Below are 12824 nucleotides of genomic sequence, written 5' to 3'. Positions count from 1 at the left end.
TCAGGTCATGATCCCAGGGTCCTGGGATCCAGTCCCGCATTGGGCTCCTTCCTCAGCGGGGAGCCTGCTTCTCTCTCTGCCTCTCCCTGCCACTCTGCCTGCTTGTGCTCGCTCTCTCTCTCTCTCTCTGACAAATAAATAAATAAATTCTTTAAAAAAAAAAAAAAAGAGTGTAACCTACACCACTAAAAGAAAATATCTTTCTTTTTATCTATCTATCCGGGGCACCTGGGTGGCTCAGTGGCTTCAGCCTCTGCCTTTGGCTCAGGTCATGATCTTAGAGTCCTGGGATCAAGCCCCACGTCGGGCTCTCTGCTCAGTGGGAGCCTGCTTCCCCCTCTCTCTGTCTGCCTCTCTGCCTACTTGTGATATCTCTCTCTGTCAAATAAATAAAAATCTTTAAAAAAAAAAAGATATAATCCAAAAATAAGGTACAACAAAGATCTCATAATTCCTCAGCTTCTTCCCATATAGTGACTTTGGCTGCACGCCTAAATGTATTTGACCACGCATAAATATAAATTTTAGACCAAATGGAAATATAGGTAGATACCAACTCCCTGCTCTCTAGCCATGAGCCCCTGGGCAACTAACTTTAACTGAATTTCCTTATCTGTAAAGAGGATAATCATAATAAGAAAAAGATGTTATTAGGATTATTTTTAAATGCCTACAAAAAAATTTTTTTAAATAGCATAATCTAGTTGAGACAACCAAACTATGCTAGGCAAAATTTCTAGGAATGGCTCCCACGATTCCACCCTTATACTCCCCAGAACCTGTGAATTTAGGGAGATCATCACTTTCATGCTTGTGATCATGTAGTCTTACACAGCACAGTTAACCTTAAATAGATTATCCAGGTGGGTCTAATCACTGGAGCCCTCAGGAGCAGAATGCTTTCTCCAGCAGCTGGCTGTAGATGAGTGAGGGAGATTAAAAGCATGAAAAGGACTGAAGGTACTCTCTGGCTCTCAAGATACAGGTGGTCTTATGGAACTGAAAAAGCCCCCAGCTGGAACCCAGTGAGGAAATGGGAACCTCAGCTGTAAAACTGCATGAAAATGAATCCTGCCAACAACCCTAATTAGCCTAGAGCTGGCTTCTTTCCCAGAGTCTCCAGTCAAGGGCCAAGAACTACAGAAAACTTTATTTCAGCTTTGTGATATCCTTTGCGGAATATCCAGCTAAACCTACCTGGACCTCCAATCTATAGAAACTGTGAGATAACTAACCAATTTGTGATAGTTTGAACTGTTAAGTATGTGATAAATTGTTGTCAGCAGTAAGAATCTAATACACATATACAGAAAAGATACCCTATTCCTTGTGTACCTCCCTACTTAGTAGACCCTAGAAAACTCATACCGAGACTACCAATCCCATACTAGTCTTAACTCACCAAAAGGTACACTGAAAATATAAACTACCAAATTTTTTTTCAGGAAGGATTATTCTGAATTCTCTACCACGAAGATTAAATAATTCCAAAAGAACCTACAAACGCCTTAAGAAAATGATGTCACTGGAATTAATTTACAGTAGGCTTCCTGGAGCAATAAAATGTAAACCATGCAAATAAAATAGTAAGCAGAATCAGGAAGGTAAACAAAGAGTGTCACATACCTGTACACTAAGATGAATTGCTTAGGACTGCCAGGAGCCTGCTGCACCGATCTTGTTTCGAGAATACAGGGGTTAAACGAACTAGGCTGGTGACTGTGGGAAAGAAAAAATATTTTTATATTAGGGGGATATTTTTAGCAAAAACTGGTGAAAGAACGTGGAAGGCAAAAATTCCGGAAACTGGGAAGCCCCAAGACTTAAACTGTTGGGAATCAGAGCAAACACGCAAAAAAGTTCATCGCCTAAACGCTGGCTCACAAGGACTACAGGATTCACCAGGTTTCCGACAATCACACTCTCTCTCATTACACAAAGTGCCTCCCGGTGCCGGGTCTCAGGGGAAGGAGTTCAAAGCTCGACTGGAGAAAACAGGGGGCGCAGAGTGCGACGAGAGCTCAGCCTCCTCCCTCCCACCCCACCAAGAGCATCTCTGCACACTCAGAGGCCAAGTGAGAGAAAGCGAGTTAGCTGCACTGTGGACAGCCCCGCGACCCAACCTCAGGGCTAAGTTTCCGACCCCCATAAGCAAGATAGATAGATGCCTGCCAACACGACGCTCCCGCTGAGTCCCGGCACTTCCGCCGTTCTACTTTTATTCAGCTCTCTTCGAAGCAACCTAACTTTCCCTCACGATCCCCAGGGACTGAGGGAGGGAGAGAGCGCTGTCGCGTTGAGCCTGGAGATCTCACCGCTTGCGCTTCGCCTACTGAGCCGCAGCCCACAGCAGCCACTGCCCGCTCCTCCGCTGCCGCTGAGAGGGAATTCTACGGAAAGTCGCGAGGGTCCCGCCCCGCGGTCACCGGGGAACGAGGATTGGATGGAAAGCCGAGAGGGTCCTGCCCCGTGCTTGAAGCCGGGGACTAGCCGGGCTTGCGCTCGGGTAGGACCCAGCCTCGCTTCCCGCGGGCTTGTTCCTCATAGAGGTCTGTCCCAGGCTGCCCCGACGTGGGAGGAACAGCCACAAGCCCTGCGGCATAGCAGTTAACTACTTGGTGTAGGTGGAGCACAGCGTCGGGTCAGGAGGCTCGGGTCCGGTAGTGCTCCATCCACGCAGGTACCCTTAATCCTCTGGGACCGATTCAGGAACTAGTGGCTTAGACTCGTTTTCACCCACTTTGTGCAAGACTCGGCGCCCTGTTGCCCTTCCCTTCTCTCCTTACCAGCCGCTCCTCCTCCTTACCAGTGAGACTCTTTTTGCAACCGGCAAGCAAGAAGTTATACCAATGCCTCTGAAAGGAATCCTGTTCTCTGGCAAGAGAACAGTGACCGCAGAGATCTCTACTTTCTTTCCCTTTATCCAACTGAGACTGAAGTTAGCCCAACGTAGATAATGGCCGGAACACTCCGCGGCATCCCTACCTTCCCTACCCTTCTGCCCTTCTTCCTGGTCCCAGGGTCCGTGAAGCCCCAAGGGATGCTCACAGTACAAGCTTGGGCCTGATCTGATGTCTTTTCCTATTGTGCCCCCAAAATGGGAGTTTTTAACCAAAGTGGAGCTCGACAAGTTCAAGAGGATCATGATGTAATTAACTTAGTTTCACAGGCTAGTCCATTATACATTTAACTTTTGAAACAAAAGATACTGTTTCAGTTTTCGTTTTAAATACATTGTTCCTCTTTGGGGGAAGAAAAGACCAAGAGTTTGCACTGGCTCTGAACCAGATATCAATGATAAAGAACCGGATTTTAGGGGCGCCTGGGTAGCTCAGCGGATTAAAGCCTCTGCCTTGGGCTCAGGTCATGATCTCAGGGTCCTGGGATCGAGCCCCACATCAGGCTCTCTGCTCAGCAGGGAGCCTGCTTCCCTGCCTCTCTCTGCCTGGCTCTCTGCCTGCCTGTGATCTCTGTCTGTCAAATAAATAAATAAAATCTTTAAAAAAAAAAAAAAAAAAGAACCGGATTTCAGATATACATGTCATTGCATTAAACATGTCAAACCAGTCATCTGTCTTTCCTAAATCCCTTCTAGTTAAATCTGACCTGAACGGAATTGAAGCCATTTATAAGTGGATATTTACTTAGTGTGAATAGTCATTAAGTTTTCTATGGAACAATTAACGTGTTTAATTACAGTGCAGCTCCAACCCATGCTGGAAGTATTGCATAATATATGACCGCACACCTTTCTAATAAAAGTTCTGAATTCTGAGAAGTACAAGGCCAAAAAGGCTTCAGATACGGAATTGTAAATTGCTTGTAGTAGTTATCTCCGAAGCTGTGATAAGAACATTTCTCAAAGTATGTAAATGTTGTGTTCTGGATAATGTTAAAATTGGCTTACAAGGTAGTATTCTTAAACAGAGTAATTTTTAAAAACTGCTCAAAAGCCTTCATTCTACTTTTTGCTTCTTCCTAGTGAGTTTTGGCACCTGTTAAAAAGTTTGTGCATGTTTAATGGCTGTTGGTGGCATAGAACTTACCTTTGCTGTCTTTCTCCTACTCCTGATATGGATTTAAAGGGAAGCAAATTATTTCTGTAAAGATTCCTGTATTCTTGGAAGGGGGGAAAAATGTGGACTGAATGAAAATGACAGGAACAGAGACTTGAGTGTGCAGGGCAAAAACAATGTAATCTTTTAAAATATGTTACATTGGTAAGTGCATGTACCCATAAACCTAAAAAGCATGTAAGTGATTTTTTCTTCAAAAATGCGTAATATGGGGAGCCTGGGTGGCTCAATGAGTTAAAGCCTCTGCCTTCGGCTCAGGTCATGATCCCAGGGTCCTGCAATGGAGCCCCACATCAGGGTCCCTGCTCAACGGGGAGCCTGCTTCCTCCTCTTTCTCTCTCTGCCTACCTCTCTGCCTACTTGTGATCTCTGTCGGTCAAATAAATAAATAAAATCTTAAAAAAAAAAAAACAAGGAGTTTCTATTTAAAAAATGCATAATATATATTTTTAATGGCATATTCCAAATTATGTTCCGTTCAGGTTAAATTTGAACTACCTTGCACTTCCTAGGATGATGTGGGTGATACTGGCTAATAAGGAAGATGTTTCAGGCACATGAAGTACACTGATAACAAGAAGCTGTCCCAAGATTAAGAATCAATTGTGAATCAAAATATTTTTCTGGAGAAACACTTTAAGTACAACAAGTGGTGATAATAAGTTTTTTTAAGTTGCCATAAAAGAGCTTTCGTTTTTAGTCCTACATAGCTCTTTCTCACTATACTACAAATAGAAAAAGCCCTATGGACAAGTCTAGATGAGTTCCATAATAAAAATACAAAACTACTAGAAGTTTGCATTTCCACTGCACATCAAACTTCCTGCTAAAACTTGTAACTCTAATGAGATACGGAAACTGAAGGGACTCCATATTAGAAAGCTCCAGCCCTGGTATTTTTCTGCTAGGCCCCATTTACTCATATTCTGTATTTCATCTTGCATCTGAGTAAACCAAAGAAGCTATGTTCCCACTCTAGGGGGGAAGCAAGACAGTTGATCATTCTCTGAGTTTTGTCCTAGGTCCCCACACACCTGAGAACATCTTAAGAACAAACCACAGTGGACACTGGGGCCAGTAGCCCCTTCAGTGATTTATGGAATTATACCTGTTCACCAGACACTCACCTTCATTGAGACCCTAATCTGGATTCCTTTTTTTTTTCTTTTGATGGTTTTATTGTTTTATTAACACAAATATGATGTGCACATAGCTGTCTATTCATTTTCCTTGCTGCACAACCTGGCATTGAGATTGGTGGCTGTGGCAGCCAACCCGGCTGCTCTTTCCAAATGGCTTTGCAGTTCTTGGAGGAGACATTCTGAGCAATCTCTGCACACTAAGACTTTTTGCACATCAGCAGCACTTCAAGCTCCTTGACATTGTGGACTAGGAACTTCTAGAAGCCACTGGGTGACCTGTGCTTTGTTTTCTTCTTGCTCCTGTAGTCACTGTTGAGTTTCAAGATCTGTCCCTTGAGTCTTCTATGCACTCTATCGTCAGTGCCTCTGGGTTTCTGCCAGTTATGCTTAATTTCAACATATCGGTCTGACTGCTGCTGGCTGAACTTCTAGGTCCTCTATTTAATGAATTTGGCCTTCACCAGAGGTCTGGGGGCAGCCACAATGCCCAGTAAGGGATGGCTACCACGTCCACAGGCAGTGCTGGGGAAGAGAGACTAACCTGGATTTTCAAAGGAACCCATACCTTGGAACCCTTTCCAGTATAAATCCTAATCTCAAGCAATGGAGAAATTCACTTCTCCTTTCCTGAGCCTCCCAGGCACTCCATCTGCTATGCTATATGTTATCACTTACGCTATTCATTAAACTCTGCTCTCACATCTTCCTGGCTTGTGTTTGATTTCTATCCTGCATGAAGCCAAGGGCCCTCTTGGCTTTTCCTGTGGGACCCCATTTGTGTTCTCAGACATGGCTTGCCTAGATCACTAAGAAGTAATGAAGTACTATATAAATAGCTCTAATCTAATGCGATAGATCTTTACTTTCATTCCAATGTGTAAAATGAACATATTGAAGAAATAATTATGTGATCTCTTCTTATTTTTAATGGGGAGGACAGTAAAAAGGTGGTCATTTGGGGAAGCAGCCAACAACAAACTAAGGCATGCTGAATGCAAAGAGACCAACCAGAGACTAAAAATTAACTCCACTACCAACAACAGAAGAACACACAAGGAGCCTCTTTTTAGCAGTGATGATTGTTTCAGGATTGCCTTTGGTGATATTTACTGTATATAAAAATTTACCACCAAAATCCTGGCAAAGAGTTAAGGTAACTACGATGTTCTTATATCTGATATAAAAATCCTTATTACTAAACAGAACATGACATTTTAAAAAAAGTAAGAGCCTAATCAAGATATAATTTGCATACCACAGTTTGCCCATTTGTAGTATATAAATCAATGGCTTTTACTATATTTGCAGGGTTATGCAGTTACCATAATCTAATTTTAGAATTTTTTTTATCACCTCCAAAAGAGCACATTGTACTCATTAGCAATCATTCCTCACCAACCCTTCATTCCTACCTCCCCAGCCATATGCAACCATTAATCTATTTTCTGTCTCTCTAGATTTGCCTATTCTAGACACTTCCTATGATTAGGATCATAAAATAGATCTTTTGTGACCAGCTTCTCTCACTGAGCATCATGTTTTCCACATTTATCCATGTTGTAGCTTATACATGCACTTCATTTCTCTTTATGGCTGAATGATACCACATTGTATGGATAAACCACACTTTATCAGTTCATCAATTGATAGGTATTTGGATTGTTTCTGTCTCTTGGTTATTAAAATAATGCTGCTATAAATGTTCATGTACAAGTTTTTGTGTGAACATATGTTTTCATACCTAGGAGCAGAATTGTTGGGTCATATGCTAACTCGATGTTTAACATTTTTAGAAACTGCCACACTGATTTCCACCACAGTGACTGCACCATTTTACATTCTCAGCAATAATGAATAAAGATTCCAATTTCTCCACACCTTAAAAACAATAACAATGTAACAGTAACATTTGTTATTGTATGTCCTTTTGATTATAGCCATCCTAGATGGGAAGTGTTAGCTCATTGTGTGTGTGTGTGTGTGTGTGTGTGTGTGTGTTTTATTTTGTTTTGGTTTTTTTTTTAAGATTTTATTTATTTATTTGACACAGAGATCGAGAGCACAAGCAGGGGAGGTGGCAGGCAATGGGAAGGGGAGAAGCAGGCTCTCCCACTGAGCACAGAGACCAACAGGGGGCTCAAACCTAGGATCCTGGGATCATGACCTGAGTGGAAGGCAGACAGCAGATACTCAACCAATTGAACCACCCAGGCACCCCTCATTGTGGCTTTAATTTGCATTTCTGTGAAGACTAATGATGTTGAGCATCTTTTCCTGTGCTTATGGACCAGTTGTATATCTTTGGAGAAACAGCTATTCAGATTTTTTACCCATTTTCTTTAAAATGGTTTATTTGTCTCTTTGTTGTTGAATTTTAAGAGCTCTTTATATATTCTGGATACAAATCTTATCAGATAAATGATTTGCAAATATTTTTCTCCCCTCCTGCGGACTGTCCTTACACTTTCTTGATAGTGTCCTTTGAAGCACAAAATGTTTTTAATTTTAATGATGTCCTAATCAGTTTTCTCTTTTATCACTTATAATTTTGATAGTATAGCTAAGAAGTCATTACCTAAGATCATAAAGACATACTCTGGTGTTTTCTTCTAAGAGTTTTATCATTTTGGCTCTTATACTTATGCCTATGATCCATTTTAAGTTACTTTTCTTGCGTGCTGTGAAGAAGAGGTCCAATTCACTCTTATACATGTGGAAATCCAGTTGTCCCAGAATCGTTTGTTGAAATATTCTTTCCTTGTAAAACTGGCTTGACTCCTTTGTCAAAAGTCAATGGAGTATAAGTGTTAGGGCTTATTTCTGCTGTCTCAACTCTCTCTGGCTCATCTATATGTCTGTTCTTTGCCAGTACCACACTGTCTTGATTATTAGAGTTAAATTTTAAAACATAAAAGTCTGGGGGCGCCTGGGTGGCTCAGTGGGTTAAGCCGCTGCCTTCGGCTCAGGTCATGATCTCAGGGTCCTGGGATCGAGTCCCGCATCGGGCTCTCTGCTCAGCGGTGAGCCTGCTTCCCTCTCTCTCTCCCTCTCTCTGCCTTGCCTCTCTGTCTACTTGTGATCTCTCTCTGTCAAATAAATAAATAAAATCTTTAAAAAAAAAAAAAAACATAAAAGTCTGAATTCTCTGACTTCGTGGGTCTTTTTTCAAGATTGGTTTGGGTATTTGAGATTTCCTGTGTTTCCAGGGACATATCATTTTGCAAGATAGCTAGGGACACCAGAATATACACCAGATTTGACTTAGTATATATATTGACTTTTCATCTAGATTATGCTTCTGAGAAACCAACCTAATCTAGTTAATACACTGAAAATACCAGTATTCTCGGTTCTTTCCAGTATCATGCAGCTATATCTTCATTTACACAGTTGTTATGAAGAAAAGGTTATTACAAATGTGAAGTTAATGTGAATATTTATTAATAACACTGGGTTTATAATCTACATATGGCATAATATTCATGTATCTAGGTATCTAGGGGATCTTTCCCCAGATCAAAAAATAAGATGATAGAAATAATGTATCCTCAAAAGGAAATATCCTCAAAAGGAAACCAGTCTTAGTCCATTTAGTTGTTGTTTTTTTTTTAAGATTTTATTTGTTTACTTGACACAGAGAGAGAGACAGAGAGACAGAGACAGAGAGAGCACAAGCAGGAGGAGCAGGGGAGGGAGAAACAGGTTCCCCACTAAGCAGGGAGCTCAATGCAGGGCTTGATCCCATGACCTGAGAAGAAGGCAGATGCTTAACCAACTGAGCCACCCAGGTACCCCTCCATTTAGTTTTTAAATGAATATAGTTTACCAAAAAAGTGCTATGGTCAGTCCTCTAGAAAAACATCAGTAAGGACTGATCAGCAGGCCATAGGCTACAAGGCAACTAGTATTATCAAGAATCTAACTTTGAAAGTCATTTGAATAAATGGTTACCATGAAATTGTGCGTGATCTACCTGATTATATTTCATCATGTTTACTCACATTTGAACCTGAACTTGTTTTAGTTTTAGGAATATTTTTCCATTTTTAGTTGTGTTTTTATAATCAACAATATGAAATGTTCTACTGACACATAAAAATTAAGTGCTTAGAGGAAAATGTCAGATTTTGAGAGTGACTTTTGTTGCCTTTTTGTAATACACTGAATATTTTGTCTTTCTAAATTTACATTCCAAATTAGTTTATACCTCATATTTTGATACATACCTTATAATATACTTTGCCTATTAAAACACATGTATATTTTCTTTGAAGTATATTGAAGGCCTTGCATTATTTACAATAATTCTGGGGTGCCTGGGTGGCTCAGTTGGTTCAGTGGCTGCCTTTGGCTCAGGTCATGATCCCAGGGTCCTGGGATTGAGCTCTGCATCTGGCTCCCTGCCCGGTGGAGAGCCTGCTTCTCCCTCTCCCTCTGCCTGTTGCTCTGCCTACTTGCGCACACTCTCTCTCTCTGTCAAATAAATAAACAATCTTAAAAAAAATAAAATAATTCTGGGTACTTAACCATCAGTCTGCATGGGTTTGTTTGTTTTTTTTTTTTTTTCTTTCCTTCAGTTGTTAGAAAGGATACCATACACCAAACAGAGGGATCTTCATTACGGGTTTGTACAGAAGGGAAGGTGTCATGTTATTCTGTTTTTTCATTACAGTACCTTTACTAATTTGCACCACCTCTGAACTCCCATTTTTTTTGTTTTGTTTTGTTTGCTTGCTTGCTTGCTTGCTTTTTTTTTTTTTTTAAAGATTTTATTTATTTATTTGACAGAGAGAAATCACAAGTAGGCAGAGAGGCAGGCAGAGAGAGAGGAGGAAGCAGGCTCCCTGCCCAGCAGAAAGCCCGATGCGGGGCTTGAACCCAGGACCTGGGATTGCTTGCTTGCTTTTTGTCTGTCATGCTTGTGACTAAATGCTAACACTTAAAATTCCAAGTACTTTTTGAAAGTTTTATAATAAGGATTTTTGTGTCAGCCATGAGATGAGGTGAAGTCACCTGTTATGTCACACTTCCTTGTAATTATGGAACTTTAAAAAATGGGAATCACAAATAATTGGAATTTACATTTAGTATATGCTGAGATAATTGATATTTATAAAGATCTGAAATGTTGCATAATCTCAAGTACCCTCTGAATTGCCAAAGAGATTTGAAATTATGTTCTATATACTCAGGATGAAGCAGCAGTTATTATACTTTTATTCTTGACAATCCTTATACTACTAAGCAGGGGCAAACAAAGCATGGTATGATGTTTGTACTACCATCTTTAATATCAAGAAGCTGAAGGAAGATTTCCATTTCTGCTCCAAATATCAAACTCACCTTTCCCCCTAGAACAGCATCCTTTTGCCACTGCGTCAAGTTTATCTAAACATATTAACATTTAAGTGACTTGAGATATACATGGCATACAAATAAGATCTCTGTTGTGGTGAAATTAATTAAATGCAAATCCCTTTCCTAATTCCCTTTCCAGTTACTGGTTACTTTTCAAACACAAGCTCATAAGGTTACTATACTTCTTTGAAGAAGCAATTTCATTTTTTATTAGAGCCTAGGGGAACCATGTGTTCCTTATTGAAACTTCTAGCAACTACTGATTTCTCCTGTACTGACAGTGCCTGTCTAACTTTACTTGAGTTCTATACATTCAGTATCTTTAAAATGTCCCATCTCTTGGGGCACCTGCATGGCTCAATCGGTTAAGCTGCTGCCTTCAGCTCAGGTCATGATCTCAGAGTCTCAGGATAGAGCCAAGCCTCACATCACTTCTGTGTTGGGCTCCCTGCGCAGTGGGGAACATGCCTCTCCCTCTCCCTTTGCCTCTCCCCCTGCTTGTGTGCTCTCTCCCTCTCTCTCTCAAATAAATTAATAAATTCTTTTAAAATAATAAAGCGTCCCATCTCAGCTAGTACATTTGTGCTTTCCCTTTCTCTGAATTCATGGAACCTCTAGAACAATCTTTGTCTTTTTCATTTTTATGTCTGTCTTGTTAAACCTCTGGGGCACATCACCGCATGTGAACCTAAGCTCACAGGACACATGTGATTTATAACCAGGCTCTCCAACTTGGCTCAAAGGCACAATGCTGATGTTGAGGGCTCTTGAAATACTCAGAAGCCTTGTTCAGTAAATATTTGGGTGACAAATCTGGAGCTCAAGAGAAAGATCATATGAGGCTTCAAAAAATATATATAACTATCCTATGAAATTTCAGGAGAGAAAGAAAGAGTAGTGAGCTACTTTAAGAGAGAACTTCAGTGGGGTGCCTGGGTGGCTCAGTGGCTCAGTGGGTTAAAACCTCTGCCTTCAGCTCGGGTCATGATCCCAGGGTCCTGGGATCGAGCCCCGCATCGGGCTCTCTGCTCGGCGGGGAGCCTGCTTCCTCCTCTCTCTCTGCCTGCCTCTCTGCCTACTTGTGATCTCTGTCTGTCAAATAAATAAATAAAATCTTTAAAAAAAAATAAAAAAAAAATAAAATCTAGCTATAAAGTGGCTTGGCTGGTACTACCTGGTAGCTGTCTCAGCATATTCTGAAGCAGTAATTTTCAAGATGGGGTGATTTTGCCCCCCAAAATATTTTTTTGGAAATACTTCCGCTGATCACAACTGTAAGTGGGGATGTTATTGACATTCAGGGGGGAGAGACCAAATATGCTGCTAAAAACCCCACCAAAATAATTATCTGACCCCAAATGTCAATACTGCTGAGATTAAGAAACCCTGGTCTAAGTAAATATGTGGAAAGAAGTAGGTTCAACCATGCCATTTGGCCTTGGAACCAAAATGGGCTGGAACTCGTACATACTGAGAGCTTGCCGAAGCCAGGATAGATCTCAAAATCTTTTCCAATGCCATGTAACCAGTATCTTTTCAGTCTAACAACCAAATTCTTGTTTCCTGTCAGTGGGAATTCCAAATCTGATACTTTGTTTGTGGAGGAAAAATAAAACCGTCTACATAGCCAATGATTAAAACTTTACGATTTTAGGGAGCTGGCTTTCCCTACACCCCTAGTTCTCTTTGATTACTTAGGTGCCCTAAGAAAAAAACATGACAGACTTCCGTCAGTAGTTTTTAAGAAGCAATAATGTAAAAGTTCCCTTCAAGAGGTCAAACCAGTCTTTATTTTACATCTACAGAATGTGTAAAACTCCGCGGGGAACTGTAGATGAATTTTCTTTCTTTTTTTTTTTTTAATATTTTATTTATTTATTTGTCAGAGAGAAGGAGAGAGAGAGAGAGAGCGCGAGAGAGCACACAAGCAGGCAGAGAGGCAGGCAGAGGCGGAGGGAGAAGCAGGCTCCCTGCCAAGCAAGGAGCCCGATGCGGGACTCAATCCCAGGACCCTGGGATCATAACCCGAGCCGAAGGCAGCGGCTTAACCCACTGAGCCACCCAGGCGTCCCAAGATGAATTTTCTTAAAGCATCATCTTCACTAGTCTTATGTCAGTGTTTGGCAAAATCAGCTTTTTTGGAAGCCCTCTCAAAGAGCAACCACATCAAATTGAAATATGCTATAAACATGTTAAGAACGTAGTTCATTACATCACTTACAGTATCTCCTATTATGTCCCACATTAA

At 41.0% G+C, this 12824-nt stretch overlaps 1 protein-coding gene across 2 annotated transcripts in view; it reads right to left on the bottom strand.

The window, feature by feature from the left end:
* The window catches only part of CROT (carnitine O-octanoyltransferase), a 54242-nt gene extending 51774 nt beyond the window's left edge, over positions 1 to 2468 (bottom strand). The window contains exons 1-2 of one of the 2 annotated variants that reach the window (XM_047695442.1): positions 2316 to 2468; positions 1627 to 1719 (exon numbers count right to left, since the gene is read on the bottom strand). The gene's annotated coding sequence lies outside the window, so the exon portion shown is untranslated. Of the gene's footprint in view, positions 1 to 1626; positions 1720 to 2206 lie in introns of both variants that reach the window. The other variant, XM_047695443.1, reaches the window with a different exon arrangement.
* Between the last annotated feature and the right edge of the window lie 10356 nt (positions 2469 to 12824).

This window comes from Lutra lutra, chromosome 11 (genome assembly GCF_902655055.1).
Source record: "Lutra lutra chromosome 11, mLutLut1.2, whole genome shotgun sequence".
Taxonomy (NCBI): Eukaryota; Metazoa; Chordata; class Mammalia; order Carnivora; family Mustelidae; genus Lutra; species Lutra lutra.
Note: the sequence above shows the minus strand (reverse complement) of the source record. Positions and strands in the feature narration are given on the sequence as shown.